This window comes from Carlito syrichta, unplaced genomic scaffold (assembly GCF_000164805.1).
Source record: "Carlito syrichta isolate Samal-C Ts95f unplaced genomic scaffold, Tarsius_syrichta-2.0.1 Scaffold303579, whole genome shotgun sequence".
Classification (NCBI taxonomy): Eukaryota; Metazoa; Chordata; class Mammalia; order Primates; family Tarsiidae; genus Carlito; species Carlito syrichta.
The window spans coordinates 29,241-34,880 of NW_007247675.1; positions in this window are offsets into that span (position 1 = coordinate 29,241).

Here is a 5,640-nt window from a genome sequence, read left to right on the forward strand (position 1 = left end):
ATTCCAGTCTAGGCGACAGAGCAAAACTCTCTTTCTAAATACACACATGCACACACATGCACACACACACATGCACACATGTACACAAACTACTTGAATTTTTATTATAAACTTTTATTTTAGCTAACTCTAAATATAAAAATGCATATCTTATATAGAGAAATGTATTGACTCTTTGTTCCTTGTATTTCTCATATTAGTCAATGCCAGTTCACTAAAAGTCATCTGAGGACTTAACAGATTTTGGGGATTGTACATTACCACTACTCTTGTGTTTTTTGCAAGCTAATGTAGCAATTCACAAATGGATCATACTTAAATCTCCGAAACAGACAAAATTAAACAAATAAAAATGGAGTTATATTGTCATTGTTGGGCAAAATATTTTGAAATTTTAAATATATGTGTGTATATAGATATACATACATATATACATTCATGCATTAATATATATAGATATATATATTCTCAAAATTTATTTTAATAGAAAAATTAAAATATAAAACAATATAACACTAGGTATATGCAAGTAAAAATATAAGAGCCGAGGTAAAGGCCAGAAATTCTAGATTTAGTCCTACTAAAAATTCTGATTGTAATTGTGTGTGTGTGTGTGTGTGTGTGTGTGTGTGTGTGTGTGTGTGTGTGTTAGTCTCTTACAGTGGCTAGAACACATTACCACAAACCACAAACTTAGTGGAATAAAACAACACAAATTTATTATGCTACACTTCTGCAGGTAAAGTACAAATGGACATATGGATGAATATCAAGAGCTGTCTTGAGGCCACCTGCATAACTTGATATAGTCCCTTTCTCCATGTCAAAATTCCATCACTCTATCCTCTGCCTACATACCACATCTCCTTTCTAACTCCAACACATTTTAATTTTATTTATTTATTTTGAGTAGGAGTCTCACTCTGTGGCCCAGACTGGAGTGCAGTGGCCGCTCCCAGCCACCGCAGCCTCGACCGGCTGGGCTCTGGCGATCCTTCCGCCTCAGCCTTCCGAGTAGCTGGAATTACAGGCATGCGCTACCATGCCCAGCTGATTTTTTGATTTATTGTAGAGATGAGGTCTCTCCACGTTGCCCAGGCGAGTCTCGAACCCGCGGGCTCAGTCAATCCACTCACCTCAGTCTCCCAAAGGCGCAGGATTACAGTCTGAGCCACTGAGCCTGGCTACATTTTAATTTTATAAGCACCCTTCTTATGATTACTTTGGATAATCCAGGTAAACTAGTTTAATCTTCCCATCTCAAGATTCTTAATAATTACTTCTGCAGCATCCCTTTTGCCATATCAGGTGACATATTCACAGATTCCAGGAATTAGGATGTAGATATGTTTTAATTCATTATTTCTTCTGTCACTGTGACCATGGACAGACATTCTTCATTTTGCATATTTAAAAACAAAATACTGTTTCAAACAAGAAAGCTAAATTAGGAAATAAAAGTGACCACTCCAGTCCTCATTGAGACTTAAAGATGGTTACAACTTTTATTTTAATTCCATATGCAGAGTCTTTCCAAATAACTCTTTTTGACTCTGTCATTTTTCACTTAATATGTCTCCTTTACTTTGAAGTCAAAGAATAGCAACCAGTTTGCCAAATATATAGGTAGTCTAAAAGTGTTTGTCTAAAGAGTTCTTAGAATTCGATTATATCTAAGTACACAATTACTGATTTAAGTTTGAATCAGTGATACAGATTTTGAGATGAGTTCCAAATGGGAATGACCAGTCACACTTTTTCATATTTGGTTTTCTACATAAATTGATAAATTGTTCATAATTTGAAACATCTGGGCTCAATTTTTTAAAAAATTCTATAAAACGAAAAAATGATTTTATCAATTTAAGCATTCATACCATTAAATGACTCATCCTAATTTTTATCTTTTCATAAATGTTGAAAAATCTCAAAAATCATTATGTTGTTCTAAAAATTGTCAAGCATAGTGAACTTCCTTTTAATATTTACATAGTTAGGTTATTTCTAATTTTTCTTTTAGAGATTATATTGCTATCCTAAAGTTTGCCTTTAGCTGGAGTCAGCTGTCTCCAAATTTTTACCTACAGATAGTCATAGAAAGATATTGCAAATTAGTGCTGCTTCTGGTAACAAAAATAACCTGCAGCTAGCTTGAAGGCAGTGGTGAATATTAAACAAGTTACACCAAAGTTCATTTAGATTTTCAGTTCTTTTTGAAATAAAGAAAACAGTCAAAAATTGGAAGGCCGTGACTGTCTCATAAGCAAAATAGATTTCAAATACAAAGATGGTTAACAGAAAAATTCCAGATTATATGTTATAATCTCAGATGAATAATTTTTTTTTCGAAGTAAAAGATAGTGACACGGGGCAGTGGGGGTGGGAAGAGAGAGAGAGAGCTTGTCCAAATGTACATATATAATTTTCTGTGATGATTATATTTGGATTAACAAGAAATGTGTTTAATTTTATAGTACATTTACATGGTTATGAAATAACTATATACTCAGATTTACATAAATCATTTTCTGAACAAAAGTTAGTTTAATTGAATACTAAAACCGGTTTCTAAAAGTCTCAGAAATATGTTTGTATGTTTGGTGGGATAACAGTGAGTTTTTTAATACACTCAACTATTTTTTGAAATATTTGTGAACTTCACAATTTAAATGAAATAAACTTCACAGTAACATTTTTATTTTTTACTTATTTATTTATTTTTTTTGAGTTGGAGTCTCACTCTGTCGCCCAGACTGGAGTGCAGTGGCTGCTCCCGGCCACCGCAGCCTCGACCTGCTGGGCTCCTGTAATCCTTCCGCCTCAGCCTTCCAAGTAGCTGGAATTACAGGCATGTGCTACCACGCCCGGCTAATTTTTTTTTTTTTTTGATTTATTGTAGAGATGAGGTCTTGCCAAGTTGCCCAGCCAGGTCTCAAACCCGCGGGCTCAGGCAATCCACTCACCTCAGCCTCCCAAAGGCGCGGGATTACAGGCTGAGCCACCGAGCCCAGCTCACAATAACATTTTTACACGTGAAAACATTTTACTAGTATTTCTTCATTAATGTCAACTAAATATAAATCACTTGTGCCCTGAAAAAAAAAAGTAAATAAATAAATATAAATAGTAAAGATTTTATTTTTGCCCAAACATAAATGAAAATTTATTTAATACATTTTAAGCAAAAGTATGTCTCACACTTCCTTCAAAATGGTATCTCAAATCTGAAGAAAATTTAGCATCATTTAGAAATTTGGGGCTTTCTTTTAGTAAATCATATTTATTTATATAGTTTTTTATATTTGTGTTTAGCATGAGTGCACAATGAAATGTCTTTCAGAATCTTTTTTCAGAATATTTTTAATAATCAGGAATAGGAAAAACATTCATAAAGCTATCAAAGCATGGTCAATGAAGAAATACAATTTTATAAATACTTTGTATTAATAGTTGATTAGGTATTCAGGGCTTGAGAGTTAGAAGCACAAATACATATTTTAATCTTTTTATTTATGTTAAATATGACTAAGCATTTATAATGATTACTGCATATTTTTCCAATAACTGCCTTCTTTGCATATTTAATAATTTAGATAAATATTTTTTATTATTAACTAAACAATTGCTGGTAATCTAAAACTATTTTTTATGGTGAATGCAAAATGATTTCCCTTAATAGAAAAATGTGCGAAATAAATAAAGTTAAGTATTTGAACTAAAGAAATTAAAAAATAACATGTCAACTTTAATTATAACCCTACTGTATATCAAAACTTTATTAAAATATATTTTACCAAATCTCCTGTTAAGCTTGAATTAAATATTTGAATTAATAACATTTTTGGCATTTTTAAAAGTATGACTATCAAATATTGTTTGAGAAGATTTTAATATTGAGAATATATAAACTCAATCCTATCTAAAAGTATTAAATAGTAAGTTTTTTCTGTTATTTTATATATGTACAAAAGATATGCCAAGTATACATCACATTTGTAATTTAGCACAACTTTTATTAAAATGTACATATCATTTATACAATTTTTTTTCTTGTCAGTATATATGCAGCTAGCTAATTTTTTTAGAGGTCTGCACATTCTTCTATGGTATAGATATATTATACTTTATTTGCCCATGTCTCTGTTAAGGGATAATTAAGTTTCATTGTTATAAATAGTGTTTCTGTGAACAACTTTCAATACATATATCTTTGTGCCCATGTGAGAATAAAAGTATTTTTGTGTGCATCTGGAGGTATAATAGAGTGTCTATGCACTTTTAGTTGGGTACATTATTTCAAATTAGTCCGGTATTCTTAGAATCTTACTCACTTGACTGCTTCCATTTCAAACATGATAGAGAGCGAGAAGAAAACAAAACAAAACAAAAAAAAGCAAGAATGATAGCAAAAGTTCTACTTTATGGGTTTTTGAAAAGGGACTTGCAAGGAAAAAATAAGAGAATTGGGGGGGAGGAATAATTAGAGGAGAAAGTATGGTTGTCAGAAACTAAAGTTATAGCCATTTATAATTTTAAACTGATATTTTCCTCTTACATAGTAGGTGAATGTGTAGTTAGACCTATTAAGAGATTGACTGTTCTTGCCAATGTTGAAATCTTATGATCTTCACTATATGCCCAAGTTGGATACTTCTAATTCAAAAAGTGATTAAGGATGACTTAAAATATAAAACCAAAACCAAGGTTTCTTCAAGGACTGCAATAGAAACACCTTGGAAAATTTTAAGCTTTGCCAGTCTGATGGGTTTTTAAAAAATGAATTTTCTTGTCTGACACCATTTGTTGATACAAATAGTGGCAGTGAGCAATTGAGAATTTACTAGGTCCCAGGCTCCATGCCTATAGAAGCTAAGAAGTAATGGACCCTGGGGGACTTGTGATTATTGCTTCATTTGTTGATGACTATAAGGATCTTAAGGACCCTGAAAAATCATACTTCTTTGCCTTTTGAAAGAAGTGGAGGGAAGTCAGGCACATGGATCCCAAAATAACAGCTATATCACTGAAAAATGTGGAGGTGGAAAATCTCATTGACGTACTTAATGTTGATAGTACTTCTTGCCAGAATTAGGCAGACTTGAGCACTCAGGCTTTGCTGGATCATTATATCCTCTCCATTGAGAGAGAACTTATGTATTTATCTCATGGAAGAGGACAGTGTACAAGGTCATATAGTAGTCTTGTTTCAATTTGCATTTATTTCATTACTAATAGTGTGAGCATCCTTCATGTGCTTCTCATATTTGAGCATCCAGTTTATGTGTGATCTGATTCTTTAATTTGCCATTGTGCTCTTCATTTACCTGTTGAATTTAAGAAATATATAATATGCAATATATATATTTCTGTCATCTTATAAATGTGTCCTAAGTGTAATTTAATGGAAAAGTGTTCTTAATTTTAATGTAATCAATCCATTTTTTTTCCTCATGGAGTGTGCTTTGAATATTTTGTGTTAAAAAAATTTTTGTGGACTGAATATTTATTTATTTATTGAGCTGGAGTCTCACTCGGTCGCCCAGACTGGAGTGCAGTGGCTGCTCCCGGCCACCGCAGCCTCGACCTGCTGGGCTCCGGCGATCCTTCCGCCTCAGCCTTCCGAGTAGCCGGAATTACAGG